This window comes from Talpa occidentalis, unplaced genomic scaffold, assembly GCF_014898055.3.
Source record: "Talpa occidentalis isolate TD23 unplaced genomic scaffold, MPIMG_talOcc4v2.1 talOcc4.14, whole genome shotgun sequence".
Classification (NCBI taxonomy): domain Eukaryota; kingdom Metazoa; phylum Chordata; class Mammalia; order Eulipotyphla; family Talpidae; genus Talpa; species Talpa occidentalis.
Window position 1 is genome coordinate 78,803,875 of NW_023601433.1, and position 24,277 is coordinate 78,828,151.

Genomic DNA, 24,277 nt, shown 5'->3' on the forward strand with positions numbered 1-24,277 from the left:
TGGTGCCAGAAAACAGATACCACAGAAGGGAAGGGTTCTGCCTGATTACACAGCAAGTTAGTTAGGGAGCCAGATTTCTACGATCTGGTCTGGTTCCAAATCTAGTATTCTTTCCATTAGACAGGTTGGCTTATCTTAGGTGCTAGAGATTTCATACTTTCTGGAAGTAAATGGAGCGTGGCCTATGCTACTTGGCGTGTGACATTTGCTGAATAAATGCTGCATGAATGAATGGGGACAGGACCAAGATGCCTGCACTGCCTGAAAATAATGCTGATGTTCTGATTAATAGCAGGGAGGAAGGTCTCCCTGGTGGGCTAGGGGTTAAGTTTTAGCACTATCACTGCTAAGGCCACAGTTCGATCCCCAGTCAGGGAGCCAACCCACCTATGGCCCAGGAGACCCCTCCTGTCTCTCCCGCTGCTCCCCTTAGCACTGTATTTCAGTAAATCAGCCTGTTCTGCTTCCCACTCTGTCTCTGGTGAATCCTCTCACCCCCTGCACCTCTGGTCTACACCCTAGTTCTTCTATGCAAACAACAAAAAACAAAACACCAGGGGCCTCCCTCCTGGCGCAAGGGCTTAATACACAGCACCATGAAGCTATCTGCAGCCACTGCAACATGAGTTTGATCCCCTGCCAGGGAACTGACTCACAAGGCGCAGCAGACCTCTCCTGTCTCTCCCACTGCTCCCCTCAGCAGTGTATTTCAGTCAATCTGCCTGTTCTGCTCCTCACTCTGTCTCTGGTGAATCCTCTCACCACCCCCCACACTTTGGCTTACATCCCAGTTCTTGTATGCATAAATAAATAAAATAAATCTTTAAAAAAAAAAAAAGAACAGAGCCTCTCTGGTGGCGCAAGGGGTTAAGCACCTCACTATGAAGCAATCCGCAACCTCTGCAGCACAAGTTTGATCCCTGGCCAGCCAGGGAGCAACCCACATGGCGCAGCAGACCTCTCCTGTCTCGCCCGCTGCTCCCCTCAGCAGTGTATTTCAGTCAGTCTGCCTGTTCTCTCCCCACTCTGTCTCTGGTGAGTCCTCTCACCCAACCCCTGCATCTCTGGCTCGTACCCCAGCTCTTGTATGCATAAATAAATAAAATCTTTAAAAAAAAAAAAAAAAAGAACTGCTCTAGAATAACCCAAGCCCCTGGAATGAATGCAAGGTTCCTCACCAGGGCCCACCTTATTGGCCCATCTGACGATATTCCACTCTCAGTTGCTAAGTTTGCTTGAAAAACTTGCTGAGCCTGAAAACATGCATTTTCTGTTCTTCTTTCTATTATTCTTACTGGAATTTATAAACAGCGGGAAGCAAAATTTCTGAGACCCTAGACTCTGAAACCAGACTTTCTCGGGGTCTTCTGGAAGCCCTTTGGGGTGTTCAGAAGCCGACAGGTATTCCTTGCCAGATTCAGAACCCTACCCTTCTGCAAACAGGCTAGACAGGACCACAGCCTGCTCCACCTCCATCCTGCCACTGGCCCAGGATGTGCTATGCCCAGTCCTGTCCAGCAATCACTTTTTAAGATTTTCTGGGGTCTTCAGTTTTTCTTGGATCATGAAGTTTGTCAGCAGTATAGCAACTCCAGCCCTCCCTTACTTGAAAGGAAGTGTGAGGAGATGTGGCTTCAGAGATGCAGGCTTCAGAGTTGAATCAAAGATCCCTGCACAGAAAGGAGGAGCCCGTTGAGAGAGAGTGCAAGGTCTATGTCTCAATCCAGAAACTTCCTCCCCATGGAGAAGGACTGGCACTAGCTGGGGGCTGGCGTGGGAACTAAGCTTTGGAGCCAAATACTGTACTGCAGTGTTGGGTGAGTGAGGCCACACAGGCTGGGGCAACTCAGGGAAGGAAAATCTCCCCTCTGGAGAATAGCCAAGACTCACCTCAGTGAACAGATAACTCTGAGGGCTTAATGCTCAGCCTCCTGTCCATGGGGGCAGCAGATAAATTCAGGCACATCCAGGGAGACCTATTCAGACCCCCTTAGCTCCCAATCAGTGGGCGTAGTAACCCAGAGCAGAAGCTACAAGTAGACTCTGGAGCCAGGCAGACCTACGTGTACATCCCGACTCTGGCCCTACTAAGGTGTGTGGCCTTAAGTGAGTGAGTCCATCCCCCTGAGCATCAGTTTCCTCTCTTGTAAAATAGGGGTTACAGCAGTCCTTATTTCTCAGTGACAATTTGGGGATTAAGACTGTATGGAGGGGCTTCCCTGGTGGTGCAAAAGGGTTAAGCACCGCACTACAAAGCAATCCGCAGCCTCTGCAGCACGAGTTTGATCCCTGGCCAGCCAGGAGCAACCCACATGGTGCAGCAGACCTCTCCTGACTCGCCCGTTGCTCCCCTCAGCAGTGTATTTCAGTCAGTCTGCCTGTTCTGTTCCCTGCTCTGTCTCTGGTGAATCCTCTCACCCCCTGCATCTCTGGCTTGTACCCCAGCTCTTGTATACATAAATAAATCTTTTAAAAAAAAAAGTGTATGGAAAGCCTTTTTTAAAAAAGTATATTTTAAAAAATGCTAGCTACTAATGTTTTCTCTAATGTTACTCTAAACCAGGATGCTACAGCTTTGGAACTGTTGACATTTTAGCCCAGAAAGTCTTTTGTTGCGGGGGGTAGGGGCAGGGGAGTGGGGGCAGGGCATGCTGTGCTTTGGAAGATGTTTAACAGCATCCCTAGCTTCTACCCACTAGATGCCAATCACATCTCATGTCTAGTTGCCAACTAAAGATATCTGCAGATAGTGCCAAGTATCCTCTGGAGTGTGAAACTGTCCCTAGGTTTAGAATCATTGCCCTAAACAATTTGGACTGATTCTAAATGTCTCTGACCCCCGATGGACAGCCCCATGTAAAGACCACAAGGCAGGGAGGCCTGCTCATAGACAAAGGGATGGGATGTCTAGTAATCACAGATCAGACTCTCTCCGGCATGGACTAAAGGTAAGGACCTGAGTCTAATCCAGGCACTAAGGAGCTCCTTCTGACTCTTCAGGTGACCTTAGTGTCACTCTAACTATGTGCAAAAAGGCCCCCCGAGTTAAATCTCAATTATTGTAGGGCCCCAGACAAAACAACAGATCCTTGCTATCTGATCTCTGATATCTCCATTCTTAATCACTCACTGGGACTCTCCAGAAGTTGAGTTCATTCAGATCTTCACTCATGATTGCTGAGAGATTTCTGAGTGAGAACTGGGTGTCACTTCTCTGGGTGCTGGGGGTTGTAATGTGACTTAATAAGCAATATATACTTGGTGATCTAGTAAGTGAAATGTTCTTCTGAGTTCTCTAAGTCACTCTAGCCAATTAATCAAACCCAAGGAGGAGGGATCATGGGAATATCTGGTTTATATCTGGTTGGTCACAAGTACAGTTAACAACCTGGGCTTGCAACAGGCATTTGTCTGAAGTCTGTGCTGTGATGCAGGGTAGGGGGGCAGTCTTGTAGGACTGAACTCCTCACCTGTGGAATTTGATGTTATCTTCAGGTAAATAGTGTCAGACCTGAGTTGAATTATAGGACTCCCAGCTTGTGTCCAGACATAAACACACATTGTAATTGGTGATCAGAACCCAGCTAGAGATGCACAAGAGAAAGAGACTAAGTCATCTCTTCAGGGAACTTATATTCCAGCAGGAGAATAATAACAAACAAGCAAAAATATGTCAGACCCTGGTAAGTGTCTGGATAAAAATAAAGTAGAATAAGAGTACTAAGACTGACAGGATAAGGGGACTTGTCTTAAATAGAGGTTTCCAGGCAGGTCTCCCTGAGAAGACACCATTTGAGTCAAGAATTGATGACCCGGCCTCCCCGGTGGTAGCAGTTAAGCGCTGGGTTGCAAAGCTGCCCTCAGCCTCTGCAGCACTGGTTTAATCCTCGGCTGCCAGCGAGGGTCCCACATGGCGCGCAGACCTCTCTTGCCGCCCGCTGTTCCCCTCAGCAGTGTACTTCGGTCCTTCTGCCTGCTCTGCTCCCCGCTCTGGCTCTGGTGAATTCTCTCACCTTCCCGTGCTTCTGACTGCACCCAGTGCTTGTATAAATAATAAATAAATGAATCTTTAAAAAAATAAAATAAAATAAAATGGTTTGATCAAAACACAATGTGATGTGATTTAAAAATAAATAAATAAATAAGAATTGATGACCCAGCTACTGGGTAGAGGATAGTGTACAGGGGGCCATACAGAGGCTGCTGCAGCAGTCCAGGCAAGAGATGATGATGGCATGGACTGGACAAAAGTGGCAGAAGTATAATCAGAAGAGGTCAGTTTCTGGATTCTGAAGATGGAGGTGACAGATTTGATTATTAATTAAATGCAGGATGTGAGAAAGAGGAGTCAACCAAAACTCCAAGACTTGTAGCCTGAACAATGAGAAGAATGGGTTGAGGTGGGGAAGGCTGGCTATAACAGAAGCAAGCAAAAAAGTTGCTTTGGCCATGTTAAGTTTGAGAGGCAGTTACACATGAAACATTTGGCAGTGTCAAATATGCAGTTAGATATATGAGTCCTGGGAAGAAGTCCAGACTAGAGCTATAATTTGGGGAGTCATCAACTTAAGATGACATTTAAAGCCAGGGGACTGGATGAGATCACCGCTGAGGGAGGAGTAGGTGTAGATGGAAGAGGTAATGTTTATTCAGCCAGCAACATTCTGACTTTCTCTGTGGGCCAGGTCCTGAGGTATGTGATCTTACAGAGATGTATACCCCTCAACTCCTGCCCAGTAAAGTTTTAATACTTATTTAATTTTTCCTGCCTAAGTGCTTTGGCCACTTAAAAAATAAACATTGAGAGTTCCTCTCCTGCTTCTTAAGTCACCCATCAGTTTTTCAACAGACACCTACTGAGCACCTGCTTGGTACAAGGCCCCCATCCAAGCACTAGAGACACAGAAGGGAGCAAGTCAGACATGAATCCTGTCCTCGCGGAGTTTACATTTTGCGTGTGGTAGAAGCAGACATTAAATAAGATGCATGGGGGGATTTGTTTACAGTTCTAAGAAATGCAACAATGGAGGACAAGTTGGTTTGAGAGCTATTAATGAGGACTCTGCCCTAACCTGGAAGGTAGGGAAGGATTTTCTGAGAAGTCACATTGGAGCAGCAATCTAAAGGAGCCAGAAACTAGGCTAAAGGGAGGGGCAAGGAGCTTTCTGCGTGGAAGGAATAGCAACTTCAAATGCCCGGAGGCTAGAGGGAGGTTGACAGCTGAAGGGAGGCCAACTTGGCTACAGAGACTAATCTGGGGAAGTATGGGAGAAAGGAGGCTGGAGCGGTGGTCTGCAGCAACTGGACCTTTACCCTTTGAGCCTGGTTGGGACACCTGGAGTCTGTCCTGAGACCACTAGGACACTGAATGGTTATAGGTGGGAGCTCATGTGACCAGAGGGAGTGTGTGTGTGTGTGGTGGGGGCGCTGCCTCAGTTTCCACCTTTTCTATTTAAACACTTGCATGTCGAGACACAGTTCTGTCTGGGGCAGTGGACACGCAAAGAAGTTGTCGTTCTCTCTCAGAGCAGATTCCTTGGTTGTCCCACACTTGTCATCTGGGTCTCAAAGCCAGAGCTTAAGGCTGAATGTAAAAATCAGTTCTGTCCAGGGGCCTCCCTGGTGGCACAGGGGTTAAAGTCAGTGCTATCAAGCTATCACCAGCCACTGCAACATTAGTTCAATCCCTGGTAGGCCAGGGAGCAACCCACATGGCGCAGCAGACCTCTCCTGTCTTGCCCGCTGCTCCCCTCAGCAGTATATTTCGGTAGATCTGCCTGTTCTGCTCCCCACTTTTTCTCTGTTGAATCCTTTCACCCCCCTGCACCTTTGGCCTGCACACCAGCTCTTGTATGCATGAATAAATCTTTAAAAAAAAAATTAGTTCCTTCCAGCAGCCACTTCCCCCAGAAGCTCCCAAGGAATTATTTCATTAGCAGGGGTGCCAGGTGTTTCTAGCCAGAGCTTCTGTGAGCATTTTCCATTTGAGTTCATATAAAATAGCCTCTTGGATTTATGGGAACTTTACTGCCAGGCTATAAAGTAAAATAATATAATTAGTGCAACCGGCTACAGCTGTTCTCAGTCTTGATGTCACGGCCACTACCTGCATAAAATATTTATGGAGTTTTTAACTAATTCGGCTTTCTTTCCTGGGACCCAATTTTTTATTGAAAATGACAAAAATAATAGCTGTACATAGTAGAAGATAGTAGGAACACAAAGACTAAATTCTATATATTAACTGTACAGAGATAACTATTATTAATATTTGTTTTGTTTCTTGAAAAGATTTATTTATGCATACAAGAACTGGGGTTCAGGCCAGAGGTGCAAGGGGCGGGGGGTGAGGAGATTCACCAGAGACAGAGTGAGGAGCAGAACAGGCAGATTTACTGAAATACACTGCTGAGGGGAGCAGCAGGAGAGACAGGAGAGGTCTGCTATGTCACGTGGGTAGTTCCCTGGCTGGCCGGGGCTCAAACTCATGCTGCAGAGGCTGTGGACAGCCTCACAGTGCTGTGCCCAACACCTTGCGCCACCCTTATTAATATTTTGCCCTAAATATATGGCCTTTTTTTCTATGTATACCCATATTCACATACCTATCACACCGGATGTATCATTTTGTTACCTTTCTATGTCACTCAATAACCTTCTAAAACATAATTTTTCAGTAACTTTTTAAAAGTCCATCCAAAACTTTTTCCCAACCATAACACTTTTTAAGCAATCCTTTGTCATTGGACACTTAGGTTGTTTCCAGTTCTTCAGGATTGTAACAGTGCTTTTGTAAAGAAAAACTCAGTTTTCCCAGTTCTTCTCCTATCTCACTGGCAACTGCTTCTCAGCGTCTCATAGTCTCTATTTTTTTTTTAAAGATTTATTTATTTACACAAGAACCAGGGTACAGGCCAGATGCATGGGAGGGTGAGAGGATTCACCAGAGACAGAGTGGGGAACAGAACAGGCAGACTGATGAAACACACTGCTGAGGGGAGCAGTGGAAGAGACAGGAGAGGTCTGTCACTATGAGGGATCCTCGCCAGCTGGCTGGGATCGAGCCTGCGCTGCAGAGGCTGTGGACAGTTTCATAGCACAGGGCTCAACTGCCTGCACCACCAGGGAGGCCCTCAGAGTCTCTGTTTTCATGGCTTTAAATACCATCTCTCTATTCATGACGCTTGCTGTTCATGCTGCTAGAACAGAATGCCATAGCCTGGATATAAACAACAGAATTTTATGTCTCATAGTCCTGGAAGTCAATAAGGGGAAATCCACTTCTTCTCTCCTATGGGTTTCTCCCGTGTCTCCCTTACCTTGACACAGAACACTTTGGCCACCAAATGTGTTTCGGTTTTCAACCCCCCACCCACACCAAGTCATTCTCTACAACACCAGGAGCATTCTACAATGGAGCTCAATCCTGATGCCATCTACTTGGAAACAGTATCAGATCCCCTGGGTGAAGGGCTCAGGTGCACAATTTTGCCCCCTAACCTCCCACCCACATACTTCAGACACCAATCACAGCCCAGGTTACCACCAAGCTGATCTGATCTGACCAACTATTACAAATTGGAGGTTCCAAAGACCCCCTCCTTGGGTTCCATTCATTTTTGCTAGAGCAGCTCAGAGAAACTCAGGGAAACACATTCACCAGTTTATTAAAGGACACAATAAAGAATACAGATGAAGAGGGCCTCCCCGGTGGCGCAGCTGTTGAGCGCTGGGTTGCGAAGCTGCCCGCAGCCTCTGCAGCACCAGAGGGTCCCACATGGTGCGCAGACCTCTCCTGCCGCCCACTGCTCCCCTCAGCAGTGTACTTCGGTCCTTCTGCCTGCTCTGCTCCCCGCTCTGGCTTGGGTGAATTCTCTAACCCTCCCACGTCTCTGACTGTACCCAGTGCTTATATAAATAAATAAATAAATAAATAAATAAATAAATAAATCTTTAAAAAAAAAAAAGAATACAGATTAAGAGATACATGGGCGAGGTCTGGAGATAGGAGTTCCTGTCCCTGTGGGGTTGGGGTGCATCACTCTCCTGGTGTGGATATCTTTACCCACCTGGAAGCAACTTCCTGCAGACTCCCTGGGAAGTCTTCCTCACACAAACACCATCAATTATAAACTCAAAAGAAAGAAAAACTACCCCCCCCAAAAAAAAAATATATATATATAATTATAAACTCCATTTCTAGCCCCTCTCCCTTTTCTAGAGGATGGGGGTGGGGCTGAAAATTCCAAACTTCTAATCATGGTTTGATGTTTTTCATGACCATTCTCCATCCAGCCCCCAACCACTCTCCATCCAGAAACACATCATTAGAACAAAAGATGCTGCCGGCGCTCCTAACACTTATAAATTTATGAGTGTCAGGGATGGGGCCAAAGATAAATGTTTAAATAAGAGATACTCCTAGTGCTTTTATTGCTTAGGAAATTACAAGGGTTTGGGGAGCTCTGTGCCAGGAAAGGAGCGGGGGGCACAGCAAAGACTGATATATATTTGCTCTTATCTCACAGCTTTGTTCTGATGGAATCTTTCAAAGTTAAAAATAATTTGTTTTATTCTACTTTCACAAGTCACAGTTATTCAATATCAAAGTCAAAGACTGCAGAAATTTAGAATCAGGCAAAGAAAATTCTTGGCAATTTTACAACTCAAAGATAAAAATGGCTAAAATGAGATCTTTCAAATATATATATATATAATAATTTTTTATCTCATTTTTACCAAAATGGGATGAATCTGGGTTTTCTGTGTGATGCCACATAGATCCACTTCATTCTTTTAGCCGACTTCCCTACAATTCCAGCACCACCCCTACCCACGCACCCATGTCTGTGTGCAAGCGCTCTGTCTCCCCTCCAGTCACCATGCAGAAAACAGAGCTCCTACCTCAGACCATCTCCTCTCACTGCTGCGATCCTCAGTCCTTGCTTCCTCTCCTGTATCATCAGTTTCCCTTGATTATTCTACCGGATTATTCCCATTAGGGTGTAAACAAGCCGGAACATGCTCCATCCCTAAAATACGACTCCCTTGACTATACATTCTCTTCCAGCTACTATCCCATCTCAGCCTCCTCCAGAGTTTTCTGAACTCACTGTCTCTGATTCAGAACTGTGAGAAACAGCCTTCTGTTATCAGTAAGTCATCCAGTCTATGGTGTTTTGTTATCGCAGCCCAAAACAAGACACCTCCGTTCTCTCTTCAATCCACTCCACCATTACAACATATCAAAGTCATCAGTGAGCAGTTCTCAACCTCCTTCACTGATGTATTTTTCCCTGTTGCTATTTTCCTCTCTGAAGAACATTCTCTGCTTGGCTCCCAGGATCCCCAGGCCTCTCCCAGGTCTTCTTCTATCTCACTGGCGACTGCTCCTCAGTTTCTCATAGTCTCTATTTTTGTGGCTTTAAATAAATACCATCTCTGATCATGACTGCTTGCTGTTCATGCTGCTAGAACAGAATGCCATGGCCTGGATGGCTTATAAACAACAGAATTTTATGTCTCACAGTCCTGGAAGTCAGAAGTCCAAGATCAGGGTGCCAGGAAGTGCAGGGAGGTCTAGTTGGAGCCTGCTGCTTGTTTCACAGGCAGGCCTCTTCTTGCATTGTCCGCAGAGAGTGGAAGGAGCGAGGCAGCTCTCTGTGGTCTCTTTTAGGAGGGTGCTCATTCCATTCACAAAGGGGACCGTATCCCCTCCCAAAGGCCTCACCTCCTACTACCATCCCATTGGGGAGGCAGGTTTCAACATACAAATGTTGGGATACACAAACATTTAGCCTATTGCAACTCCCAAGCTCTACTTCAACTTCAGACGTCTCTCCTGAACGCTTAGCCCACATTCTAAGTCCTATTTGAAATGCCTCTGGCATGTCTAATAGGTATTTCAAACCCAACATGTCCAAAATAGCCCTGCTTGGATCCCAAACTGCTTATCCTGGAGCCGCATTCCTCAACTCTGAAAAAAGCACCTCCATTCTTCTAGGTGCTCAGGGAAAAAAATCAGCAAGCAAGTTTCCTTTGATTCCTAAATGTGTCCTTCACACTTCACATCAAACCCATCAGCAAATTCTGTCAGCTCAGTCTTGCAACATGTCTCCAACTGACCACTTCTTACCTCTATTGTTATGACCTAGTCCAAACCCCACATTTTCCATGCAGTAATTTCAACAGCATTTAGTGGACCACCCACCAATGCTGTCCTGTAGACTATTCGTTACCAAGTAGTGAGCTTTTAGAAACCAACTCAAATAAACAGACCAAAATTCCAAGTAATAGTGATTCTTCTCTACTCAAAACCCTCCAGTGGTTCCAATTCAAGTCCTAAAGAAGTTTGTCCTTTTCCCATTGACTTGCCTTTGAACCTTTGTCAAAAACCAGTTCACTGTATTTTTGAGTACTTTGGGGATCTCTATCTGTTACTTTGATCTGTATGTTTATCCTTACACCAATACCCCCCTGTCTTGTTTACTATGACTTTATAGTAAGTCAAAATTGGTGGTAATATGAGTCCTCTGACTTCATTCTTTTTCAGAATTGTTTTGGCTATGTCTAGTACCTTTGCTTTTCCATGTCAGTTTTAGAAGCAGTTTGCTGATAGTGCGGGATGAGGGGGAAATGGTTCCCTCTTTGGTTCAGTGGCGGGGTGGTGGGGGAGGTCTATGAATTAAACTGACCAAAAACAGATTAGCAAAAGAGAAGTAAATTCAATTACATATTTTACCCAAAAGACATACATGAGATTTCCACCTCAACCCCCAACTTCTGAGGAGAAGGAGGGAGCCGTAGTTTGGGTTTTAAACTCCTGAACAAGATTTGAAGAGCTTCTGGGCTGGGACACACAGGGACATGGTGAGCTGGGTGGGTGGCCTGCCCTGAGAGTGTGGAGGCTCCTGCCCCCCCCCATGCCTTGTCCTGTGTATCTCATCCATTTCACTGTTTCTGGGTTGTAGTCTTTGCAGTTAACCATTAAATGAAAATGAAGTGGTTTTGTGAGTTCTGTGGATCATTCTAGCAGAGTGTCAAATCTGAGGAGGGGCTGTGGGTATTATCCCCTCACTGATTTTCATTAGTGGGGAACAAGTGTGGGAAGACTGGCAACCTCCCAAGCTGTAGCCAGTTTCTGAGGTGGGGATCATCTCAGGGGATTGAGTCCTTAATCTGTGGGGGTCTGCACTAACTCTGAGTAGTTAGTGTCAGAATTGAATCGAACTGAATGGAACTATTGGTGTGGGAGAATTGGCGAAGAAAAATAACACATTTGGTACCAGAGGTGATATTAAAAAAAAAAAAAAAGGGCCTCCCCGGTGGCGCAGCGGTTGAGCGCTGGGTTGCAAAGCTGTCCGTAGTCTCTGCAGCGTTGGTTCGATCCCCGGCTGCTCCCCGGCCTCCGGAGGAGGGTCCCACATGGCACGCAGACCTCTCCTGCCACCCGCTGCTCCCCTCAGCAGTGTGCTTCGGTCCTTCTGCCTGCTCTGCTCCCCCTTCTGGCTCTGGGGAATTCTCTCACCCTCCCGCACTTCTGACTGTACCCAGTGCTTGTATAAATAAATAAATAAATCTTTAAAAAAAAAAAAATTAAAAAAAAAAAAGACACAAGAAGTCACTTGGTATTAACACAGTGTTACAGACACAGAATTCATTAAATATAAAAACTATAAGCCACATAGGAAAAATAGAAAAAAAGAGACATGAACATATGAAAATGCCAACTTTCTGGAAGGGAAGATTAAATATAGTAAGAATGAAAAATTTCCATATGTAAATACATAGATATTAGCACCATTTCAATTAAAATATCAATGGATGCCATACAGAACTTGATAAAAATATTCTAGAATGTGCTTAAACAAATCAACTGGGGACTTCCCTGGTGGCGCAAGGGGTTAAGCACCTCACTATGAAGCAATCCACAGCCTCTGCAGCACAAGTTCGATCCCCAGCCAGGGAGCTTACCCACATAGCACAGCAGACCTCTCCTGTCTCTCCTGCTGCTCCCCTCAGCAGTGTATTTCAGTGGATCCGTCTATTCTGTTCCCTACTCTAGTGAATCCTCTCAACCTCCTGTACCTCTGCCTACACCCCAGCTCTTGTATGCATAAATAAATAAATCTTTAAAAAATACTCTTGAGGAAATGAAAGGTATAATGGGGATAAGTAGGCCTCTCAGAGGTACAAACCTGGAGGAAAGTTCCGGACTTGGGTCACACAAGTCGTGGCATGACTGAACACCAACTCTCTTAGTCAGAGGCCTGAACACAGATCTTGAGGAGGCAGAGATGGAGAGAGAATCAATGTTCCAAGGAGAAGTAGCCCCTGCAAAGACCTAGTGCAGACACAGCAAATTGGAGGGAAGTAGATGAGGAGAGGCTGGCGGAGGTAAATCATGAAGGGCCGAGCTAAGGGTGTGGAGATAGGCTCCCTCTAGGTGCAATCCGTTGTCTCTGCCTTGGGGTCTCCCACACAGCACCCGCACAGTACACACAGTACTCATTCCATGAATATCTTTCAGACCATTTCATTTCCTACCTGCATGAATGGACTTGGTCTCTTGAGTATCTGCATGGTCTGTAACAAGTCTCTTCGGGGTAGACCTTGAGGTCATTTCCATTTTGAAGGGGATTCATAGTTAATATTAATAAACATGCTAGTGTTTTGAGGGATCATTGTTTGATCCTGTCCGGCTCTCTTTCTTTCTGGCTTCCAAACAAGCAAAGCACCCTTTGGCTATTCACAGCTCTCCTAGGAGACTGTGAGACTATATTCTCCTCCCCATTCCCCATCTGAACATCTCATCCCCTTTACAATCATCCTATTCAGGAATATACAAAAAACATTTGTGTGGTAAAGGCAACTCACACTGATTTCCACTGAGCAGCTGGAATACTTAGGACTTACACATATAATCTAACCCAGTCAGGCTCTGATTTACATCAGTAAATCTCACCAGAAGTGACCATGGCTCTTGAGCAAGAAAGAACACCCCTCACCCCCATCCCAGGCCCCAGCTGTGCTGGGCTATTTAGTATCCCCCAAGCACCAGCTCTTTTTTGTCCTCCCAGTTTCCTTTGCATATACTTTTCCTTTTATCTAGAATGTTCTTCACTTCATTTACCTAACATCAGCAAGTTCTTCAGGTCTCAACTTAGAGAGCTGCCTATCCAAGACTTCTTCCCTGAACACCCCTTTTAGTCTGGGTTGAGGAGGACTAGAGCACCCTGTATTTTTCATAGCACCTATCTCAATTTGTTGCAATTCTCTTTTCAATTCCCTGTGAGTGGTACGTGAACAGAGCTCACAGTGGTGTTACCGGAACCCACAGAGAGCCAGGCAGTTCCGTGGCTCAATAAATATCAGTTGAATAAATGAAAAATGTCAAGTGGGCAAGAAGTGCGGAGGCCACCAAAGTCACAGTTGCCACTTACACAACCCTGAGCTCTTGGAGCTGGGGGTGAAAGCATTTCACAAGGTGGAAAACCCTGGTCTGCTGCAGGCACTTCCAAGGAGTGTGCCAGGGAAGACAGACTGGATTAACACAAGAAACCAATCCTCAGCTACCTAGCTCCAGGGAATGTTGGTTAGTGTGACAGTCACAGAAGCCCTGCCCATGGGCTGGCTTTGGGGACCACCAGCCCCAGCCACATGGAAGTAGTGCAGGTGCCATGCACATGTCAGTGCAGGGGCTGAGGTGCCTAGAAGCTTCTTTTGCTCTTGGCTCACTTTATTTATTTTTACTTTTTAAACAGCTCCAGATATTTACCATATTTGTTATAAGAAGTGTGTTTACCTTTCAGATGCTGTTACCAAATTATATTGACACAGTTCATCAAAAGTCTGCTTAGCTGAAACACACAATGTTATAAATCAATGTTATTTCAACAACAACAAAAAAATTTTTTAATCTGCTTAGTACAAACTTGATCTGAGTCCAAAAAGTTAGGGCTCTTTAAAAATAGTCTATTAGGGCCTCTCTGGTGGTGTAGGGGTAAAGTCTGTGCTATCACCACAGCGGCTTGAGTTCCATCCCCAGCCAGGGAGGTGACCCATATGGCACAGCAGACCTCTCCTGTCTCTCCTGCTGCTCCCCTCAGCAGTGTATTTCAGTAGATTCTCCTGTTCTGCTTCCCACTCTGTGTCTGGTGAATCCTCTCACCCCCAGCACCTCTGGCCTACACCCCAGTTCTTTTATGCATAATAAAAAATATTAATTAAATTAAATACAATTAAAAGTTCAATTTCAAAAATAAATAAAAGTTCAGTTTCTCAGTTGCAGTAGCCTATTTTAAGTATCCAATAACGACATGGGAAGTGGCTATTGGCTACCACATAGAACCCAGCTACAGAACATTTCTATCATCGTGCAGGGTCCTACTGGACAGCACTGCATGGATATTCTCCTCAGAATAAAGAACCTTCTGTTGACATGTAAAAGTTTACAGCTTTGCAGGCTGGAGTAGGGAGCAGATGCCTGAACCCCATGTATCCCTGATCACTGAAGCCCACGCATACAACAAGCCCTGATATGACAAACTATTCGTGGACTTCATCTCAGAATATAACAAATTCAATATGCTCACTGCCTTTAATGTACCTGATATAAAACCAGGCCCATTCTGTTCCTACCTGCTTGGTCACTTTCAAAGAAAAGATCGGTTCATTACTCAAAAATACTTGAAAAACAACATTAAAGATTTTCTGCAGTCTCTTAAGAAAACACCAAAGGGACTAATATTCACAACACATGGCAAATCTTCTTGAATTATCTTTCCCATCTTTCTGTTCACAGCCTCCTACACATGGCACTGGTTTCCCTAAAGCGCTCTGCTCCTCCATTCTAAACTCTCTCCAAACCTAGCTCTGCTGCTGTCTCTCCCCTTCTTCCCTGCATGGATCAGTTCTTTATTGCACAGCTTGCCCGAATATGTTTTCCTTTACCCCATCACACAAATACAGTGGCAGAGAACTATGGGGAGGTCCAGGGTGCTGTGACCAGAAGCACATTCCACAGCCACCCAGCCCACAGCTCTCCCTGCCAACCTGGACCAGTTTCCCCAAGATGACTCATTTTGCCACTCACGGTCTACTGCCCCATCACTTCCGCTTCTGCCTGCCACTCCCAAGGGCCAGGGTCTGGGAGCAGCTCCTAACTGAGCTTGACAAAGAAGAAAACATTTTCCTGGGATGCCAAAGGGGATTGATGTCATAGGGAAAGGCAAAAAACCAGACAGGCAGGTTCACAGACTGTTTTATCCCCAGTGTTAATTGTTTTATTTTTTTTTTTATTAGTCACTGCTCTACTCATAGAAGTAAAACTTGCTGTGGGAAAAGCATTAACTCTTAGCAGTCTGCCAAGGTCAAAGTCTATTCAATCTGAAGGCAAGGATGACGAATTTTATTGAGTGCCATGTATTTCAAGTGAAAGCTTCTCCTGTAGGAAGGACAGTCTTATCTCAAGTATCAGGCTCCAATCCCCATCTACCATCACCTGGAATTCTACTAGGGCGCAGAGAGCCTAGAGTCATCACAGTTCTCCTTATGTCCTGCACACAATTCTGAACTCATCACCATCCAGTGCCAAAGATCAGCCCCTTCCCCTGCAAGTTTGTTCCTTCTGCTTTATTCTCAATCACAGAGTGATACCACCGCCTGACCAGTTCCCTAAGCCAGGAATGTGGGGATCAACCTGGTCTTCACCCTCCACCCTCAAGTCCGATGATTTCATCTCCTTGGGATGCCTCACTCCTTAGCATCTATCTCTGTGGCCTTATGTCAGGTCACTGAGAGTTCTTGCTTGGGCGGCTGCAGTGGTGTCCTGCACCCACTTCCATATTATGTCCCTTTGTAACCTGTTAGTCAATGGGTCATCGGGGATATCCCTGTTCTTACCTCTACTTCCCTTTAGGCTAGAGATGAGTCATATCTTCCCAGAATAATAAGAGTCCAACACCCAAATCATGAATGGACAATATAGATTTTTTTAAAGATTCATTTATTTATGCATACCAGAACTGGGGTACAGGCCAGAGGTGTGGGGGGTGAGAGGATTCACCAGAGTGGGGAGCAGAACAGGCGGATCTACTGAAATACACTGCTGAGGGGAGCAGCGGGAGAAACAGGAGAGGTCTGCTGCACCATGTGGGTCAGCTCCCTGGCCGGTATCTAACTCTGCGCTGCAGTGGCAGTGGATAGCTTCATAGTGCTGAGACTTAACCCCTTGCGCCACCAGGGAGGCCCTACAATATAGATTTTTAATAAAGGAATTTATGAAGTCATTGCAGTGTGTACTTACACAGCAATTAAACAGCAATGCTTTCTACACTGACCCTTAATCATCTCTCTCTCCCGGAAGCCCTACCCCTGCCCTCACTGGAAACTACTGCTACATCTCTCCCTCACTTCCTTTCCTTCTCCTACTATCCTGCAGCTGTCTCCCAGAATTTAGCTCAGTCTCCTCTCCTACTCCACATTGCCAATCCCCTCAGCTGCCACTTTCTACTGAGAAGGTCTCATCCCAAAATGACTCCTTAAAACCTTTCAATGGCGACTCACTGCCTCAGTAGAGTCCAAAGGCCATACTATTGTATACTAGGCCTTGCAATCCCCAGCCCCCTGTACCTTATACCTCCTTGAACTCCCTGTTCCAGCCATGCTGGAGTGCAGTGGGGACTGCTCTAGTCTACCACACTCTCCTCTGTGTGTGTGATGGCTCCTGCTGTTCTTCTTGCCTCAAACACCTTCCCCTTCTGGCTTATGATTAACTCCTACTGGTCTTTCTGTGCTCAGTAAACATCTCCTGGAGCTTTCCTTACAATCTCTAAAACTGCATTAGGTTGCCTTGCAGCAGCTTAACCTTACCACAACTGAACCCCAAATCACTGTTTGAATGGCAACCTGAATACGCACCTGGAGGACAGAGCTGTATTAGTGCATGTTATAACTACCAAATAATTAGAGTAAAACTCATTTGCAGATTAAGTCCAGTTCCAATATACTTGGTCAGTGTTTTGATTCTGTTTGCATACATACAATGAGAATAAAATATAACTGTATACTTTAAAAAGTCTGCAGTGCTGGAAGTTTTCAAAAGGAATCTCAGGTTGAGCTCTTTACAGGTAGCCTCTCGGGACTCAGGGCCATGCCAGGGCCTCCCCATCAGACTTTGCCTGTTGTACATTTATCTTTGGGTAAGTTCAGTACCTTTCCTCAAGATCCCAAAATGTCCTGGGGTCTATGGATTTGCCAAGCGGTGACCTCCCTTACACTTTTCCGGACAGACCTGGAACCCTGAAAGCAAGACATTCAGGATATCTTTTCTCAAAAGTTCTGAGGCCAAACTAGACTCCTGCAAGCAGACTAGCACATTCCAGCCAAAGCCCCAGTAATACAACCGTGTTCCCAATAGTCTACTACAGGAAAAAAAAAAAGTCTTATTGGATTTAATCAACACATTGCCATGAGAAATATGAACACTTACTGAAAGTTCACATTTTGGGGTATCAGGGGAAAAGAAAAAGCAAATCTTTAAGTTCTCAAAAAAGATGCAATTTGTCATTGGTGCAGGTACAGTCAACTCAAAAAATATTTCTGAAGAAAGGAAAACAAAATATTTCTTTTTTTTTTTTTTTTTTAATAGAGGCATGTTTTTATTTATTTATTTATTATATTTGTTTGTTTTGTTTATACATGCACTGGGTACAGTCAGAAGCGCGGGAGGGTGAGAGAATTCACCAGAGCCAGAGCGGGGAGCAGAGCAGGCAGAAGGGCTGAAGTACACTGCTGAGGGGAGCAGCGGGTGGCAGGAGAGGTCTGCGCACCATGTGGGATCCTCCTCCGGTGGCCGGGGAGCAGCCGGGGATCGAACCGGCGCCGCAGAGGCCGCGGGCAGCTTCGCAACCCAGCGCTCAACCGCTGCGCCACCGGGGAGGCCCGGAAAACAAAATATTTCTAACAAAAAGTCATTAGAAATATTTGTCCTCCAGGGCTTCCCTGGTGGCAGAAGGGCTTGAGATGAAACCTATGAAGCTATCCACAGCCATTGCGGCATGAGTTCAATCTCAGGCCAGGGAGCTACCCACATGGCGCAGCAGACCTCTCCTGACTTGCTCGCTGCTCCCCTCAGCAGTGTATTTCAGTAGATCTGCCTGTTCTGTTCCCCTCTCTGTCTCTAGTGAATCCTCTCACCCCCCACACCTCTGGCCTGCATCCACAAGGTGCAGCAGACCTCTCCTGTGGTGCCTGCTGCTCCCCTCAGCAGTGTATTTTGTTGGATCTGCCTGTTCTACTCCCCATTCTCTCTGGTGAATCCTCTCACCACTGCACATCTGGCCTGTACCCCAGTTCTTAAATTCATAAATAAATCTTTAAAAAACGTATAAAATAAATAAAAATAAATCAAGAGGACCCACAAAAGCACACTAACCTGAGAGGGCAAACAGATCGGGAGTTGGAGCATCTCCAGAGGTCTCTTATCTCAGCATCCACCCCTCTGGAAACAAAAAAATTAGCTCTGGTCAGATGGTGCAGTTGAAAGATCACCCCAGAAAAGGCAATGACCTCCAGCTTTGGTACCCCCAGATACTTACCAGTCCAGACAATTGTGCAGGACTTAGCAGGCATTTATTTAATTCCCTTGTGGAAATCAAAATACATGGTTGCAGCTAAGGATGTCAGCCAAGCTGAGAGAAGACACAGTGTCAGTGCCCCAAAAAAAGAACAGCTGCTGGGACTGGCTGGTGGTCCCTCCAGAGGGGCAGTGTCTGAATACCAAGCCAAAGGGGCTCCTGGATGAGGGACCCCCAATTTATTAATTACCTAAAAGGGTCATATGACTCATGCTCAGAAAGCCTGACTCTGAACCACGAGGTTGTTCCCATTTATTTTTTTTTAAGATTATTTACTTATGCATACAAGAACTGGGTTATAGGCCAGAGGTGTGGGGGGTGAGAGGATTCACCAGAGACAGAGTGGGGAACAGAACGGGTAGATTGCATAAATAAATAAATCTTTAAAAATAAAATAAAATAAAATAAAGTCTGGTGGAACCCAGCATGAAAGACTCCTTTAAAAAAAAAAGCATTGGCCTCCCTGGCAGCGCAGCGGTTGAGCGCTGGGTTGCAAAGCTGCCCGCAGCCTCTGCAGTACAGGTTCGATCCCCGGCTGCTCCCTGGCCACCAGAGGAGGGTCCCACATGGTGCGCAGACCTCTCCTGCCGCTCACTGCTCCCCTCAGCAGTGTACTTCCATCCTTCTGCCTGCTCTGCTCCCTGCTCTGACTCTGGTGAATTCTCTCACCCTCCCGCGCTTCTGAATGTACCCAGTGCATGTATGTATGTATGTATGTATGTATAAATAAATAAATAAATCTTTTAAAAAAATAAAATTAAAAAAAAGCATTAAGCAACTCAATTACTACAGTCCTAAGGAACATAATACAGAGGCTTCTAAGGCAGGACTCCAGGTCATTATTCTTGGTTCAGGCCAGGTCACAAAACCCTTATTTTCACCTTTTTTGGCTTCTAACCTGCAAAAGTTTGTACATGGGTTCAAAAGAATAAAATCCACCTTTGCGTTTCCGTAAAGGATCATAAATGCTTCCTATTGATTTAGTTGTTTGTTCTAATCCAGAAAGGCAGTACATGCCAGATTCTCATATCTGAGCACATTTTCTAGGCTGGGTATGAACCCCCTTTGAGGACTGCACACTGCAAGATTGCACACTGCAAGACTGCACGGATATCAGGTGAATCATTACTATTTACAAGCAGTCTTCCACCTAGAGTCCTATTAGGACACTTCATTGGCTCCACTTTCTCCCTAGGAGACTTACCTAATTGTCTCCAACAACAATCATGTAGGAGTGGTAGGTTTCAGAGATGGTGTTAATACACCTTAACACACCCTCCAAAATAAGGTGGCACTGGGACTTAAAAATGCCTTTAGGGGGTCTCCCTGGTGGCGCAAGGGGTTAAGATGCAACCTATGAAGCTGTCCACAGCCTCCCCAGCCGGCCAGGGAGCAACCCACATGGCGGAGCAGACCTTTCCTGTCTCGCCCGCTGCTCCCCTCAGCAGTGTATTTCAGTCAGATTGTCTGTTCTGTTCCCTACTCTATCTCTGGCGAATCCTCTCACCTCCCACACCTCTGGCCTGTACCCCAGCTTTTGTATGCATAGATCTTTAAAAAAAAATGCCTTTAGGATATATAAGCTCTTATATGGCTATGTACTTAGACTCAAGAGCCTCTCTGGCCAGGGCTCTTTCCTGCTTGTCTTCTGAAGGCCAGCAAAAAACAACTAGAAGCTTTACATCATCCATCATACAACAGTTGGTTCTTTTTTTTTAGGAATAATTTATTGTGCCCTTTTCCAATTACACAAGGAGGATATGCTTATTACAATTTGAGAAAGACAAGAAAGCATAAATAAAAATAAAAATATAGCTACAACTGCCATCAAGAAATATCTCCACAATTTGGAAGGTTATTTTCTTCTACTTTTTTGTTACAAGCAATGAATATATATATACACTGACATATATATGTATGTGGTATGTGTGTGTGATATATATATTCTCTCATTCAGAACTGAGATAATGTTGCATAAAACTTTATTTCAGAATATAAAAATGGAAATGGAATTATAGTTGCGGTAACAATCTTCAACTTTACAGAACTATATGACATCCACATTTGCATTACATTTTTAATTTTTAAAATTAAAAAAATTCTAGTGAAGAAACATTGATTTACAACATTGCAAATGTTTTAGGGGTATAGTTTCACACCCTGTTGAATGTATGTTACTACATTATGACTGCCCACCAATAATGCGTCAATAGTTCTCTCACCCCACCTGCCCCTCCTCAGTTCTGAGGTCAGAGTCCAAAGGTTTGTTTTATGTCTGTTCCTTTGCTTTGTTTCTTTATATTCCACATATGAGTGAAAATATCCATTATTTGTCTCTCCTTTTGGTTTATTTTGCTTAGAATAATCCCGTCTAGTTGGACATATGTTCACAATTGCCTTCTTTAGAGTTGGCAACTCCAACTGGAGTTGGAGATAAAGGAACCCTTTTACACTACTCATGGGAATGCAAACTGGTCCAGCCACTATGGAAAGCTGTGTGGAGATTCCGCAGAACACTAAAAATGGATCTATATATGATCCAGCGATTCCACTCCTTAAGAATCTACCCAAAGGGGGCCTCCCTGGTGGCACAGCGGTTGAGCGCTGGGTTGCAAAGCTGCCCGAAGCCTCTGCGGCGCCGGCTCGATCCCCGGCTGCTCCCAGGCCACCGGAGGAGGGTCCCGCATGGCGCGCAGACCTCTCATGCCGCCTACTGCTCCCCTCAGCAGTTTACTTCCGTCCTTCTGCCTGTTCTGCTCCCTGCTCCCTGCTCTGGCTCTGGTGAATTCTCTCACCCTCCCGCGCTTCTGACTGTACCCAGTGCTTGTATGAATGAATAAATAAATCTTTAAAAAAAAATCTAAAAATAAAAACATTTGCTCAAAAAAAACCCCCAAAAACGAAAGAAGACAACTGGTGTTTCTAAGGTTTAGTAGATTCCTTTAGAATATATACTTATATGTGGGGTCTCCCTGGTGGCGCAAGGGGTTAAGATGCAACCTATGAAGCTGTCCACAGCCACTGCAGCATGAGTTCGATCCCTGGACCGCCAGGGAGCAACCCACATGGCGCAGCAGACCTCTCCTGGCTCGCATGCTGTTCCCCTCAACAGTGTACTTCGGTCAGTTTCCCTGTTCTGCTTCCCATTCTGTCTCCGGTGAATCCTCTCAACACCCCCCCACCACGCCCTGCACCTCTGGTCTGTACCCCAGATCTTGTATGCATAAATAAATAAATCTTTAAAATATATATATACTTACATGTGAATATGCATATACTAAACACTACTTTTAACAAATTTTAATTACAACTAAATTAGTGTGACCTTAATATCCTTCAAAACATAATAATTGTGTAACATTCGATATTATTGTGTTAAGCCACACCCTTATTATCAAGAGCTTAATTTTTTTAATTACAAAGAATGCAATGAACATACATAATTTATTGTGAGAATTTCTTATTTACTTATGATAAAATCCTGCAAGTGGAATTACTGGATCAAGAGGTATATTATCAGAGCCTGCTGTATACCATCAATTTGCCTTCCAAAAAGACTATACCATCAGTAGTTATATATAGGTGCCTATTGTTTTTGTTTGCTTGTTTTCATTTTAAAGGCTCTGAGATGGTAATAACTAGAAATCAACTATCATCTGATTAAATGTTTGGCTGTATTCCCTTGCTAGTGCTAGCATTAAGTTTGTTTTTAACAAGTTTTATATACATGTCCCTCAACATTTACTATGAAAAATTTCAAATATACAGAAAGTAGTGAACATCTGTAGAACCCATCCTCTTGATTCTAGAGTTAATCAGCTAGATTTGCTTTGCACATGTATTTTTTTATTCTTTCTCCTTCTCTTCTTCCCTCTTAACCTCAGAAGCCTTACTTTATTAGTGTCTGGTAGTTTTTTAAAGTATTTCACTTTGTCAAGTAGTCCACTATGTAGATGTCCAATATTTGTCCTTGTCATGCTGACTTGATTTACTACACAAAATTCCCTTGAACTCCTTCCATTTTGCTGTAAATGGAAACATTTATTCTTTCCTTGTAATATTTGTGTAGATTTACATCTTTTTTAAAATTTGTAATTTATTTTTGCATAGAAGAACTGGGGTGCAGGCCAGAGATGGGGGGGGGCGGGAGTGAGAGAATTCACCAGAGAGAGAGTGGGGAACAGAACAGGTGGATTGACTGAAATACACTGCCAAGGAAAGCAGCGGGCAATGTAAGAGAAGTCTGCTGCACCAAATGTGGATCAGCTTCATGGCTGGGATTGAATTCTGGCCATAGATATAATGTAGACTTCACCACTAGGCCACCAGGGAGGGCCCATATACATCTTAATCCAATCCTCTGTCAGTGGGCAGCAGGTTGTTTCCATGTCCTCACTATTATAAATGATGTTGAAATTTCATTTTTTTAAAAAGATTTATTTTATACAAGAACTGCGGTACAGGCCAGAAGCGCAGGAGGGTGAGAGGATTCACCAGAGACAGAGCGGGGAACAGAACAGGCAGATGGACCGAAGACACTGCTGAGGGGAGCAGCGGGCGCCACAGGAGAGGTCTGCTGTGCCATGTGGGACCATCGCTGGCCGGCCGGGATCGAACCGGAGCTACAGAGGCTGCGAACATCGTCACAGCGCGGAGCTCAAGCGCCTGTGCCACCAGGGAGGCCCAAAATTTCATTTTTAATATGAGAAAATTTTAAGGTCAACACTTTATACAACAACAAAAAAAAACTCACTAGGGTTTCCCTGGTGACAGAGGGATTAAAGTCTCAGTGCCAAGCTACTGCCAGCCACTGAGGCTCCCTGGCTAGGGAACTGACCGACATGGCGCAGCAGACCTCTCCTATCTCCCCCACTGGTCCCCTCAGCAGTGTATTTCAGTAGCTCTGCCTGTTCTGCTCTCCACTCTGTCTGGTACATCTTCTCACCTCCCACACCTCTGGCCTACACCCCAGTTCTCGTATGCATAAATAAATATTTATTTTAAACCCACTAATTTGGAGCGATATACGCATGAACCTGGAGGGCATTATGCTTAGTGAAATAAGTCAGATAGAGAAAAACAAACACTATATAATTTCACTCACCTGTACCCGTAGAGAAAACAAACGGATGAGCTACATAAAACAAAAATAAATTTTTAGATTCTAAAACCAATGAATGGTTACCAGAAGCGAAGTGGGTATACCAGGTAAATAAAAGGAGACAACTGCATGGGAAGTTAACGTAGCATCTACACACACGATTTTCAAGGACGCACACCTGACACTTACACACTGTTGTAAAGCAATGCTACTTCGACTGGGGCGGGGAAAAAACCCTCCTGACGCAAGGTCTTGTTTTTGTAGCATCCCTCAGTGCTCCCCACTGTGCCGTGTAGATGCAAAGTGCCACCGTGGGCGTCTCCCAGAACCGCCAGGCTTCTTCAGGGCGGCGCCCGGCGGCTGGGAGAGGGGCTCTGGGCCCCAATCCTGCCCTGGCCGGGTAGGGAGGCCACGCACACGCTGCAGGAGCACTGCACCGACAGCGACAGGTGAGGACTGTCTCTTCCCCCGGTCTCTGGAGTCCCCGCCCCGGGCGACACCCCGGGCGGCCGCAGCCCGGTGGCCCGGGGCGCTGCTG

General features: G+C 45.2%; 1 long non-coding RNA gene across 2 annotated transcripts; it reads right to left on the minus strand.

The window, feature by feature from the left end:
* Nucleotides 1-1,409: 1,409 nt before the first annotated feature.
* Nucleotides 1,410-24,174, minus strand: LOC119244909 (uncharacterized). 2 transcript variants are annotated; one of them, XR_005125159.2, is made up of 6 exons: nucleotides 23,929-24,174; nucleotides 18,437-18,502; nucleotides 13,805-13,859; nucleotides 12,198-12,343; nucleotides 3,471-3,584; nucleotides 1,410-1,670 (listed from the first exon to the last, which is right to left on the minus strand). It is a non-coding gene; the product is annotated as an uncharacterized LOC119244909 (long non-coding RNA). The 2 variants fall into 2 exon arrangements; XR_005125158.2 differs by having other exon boundaries at nucleotides 23,743-24,174.
* Between the last annotated feature and the right edge of the window lie 103 nt (nucleotides 24,175-24,277).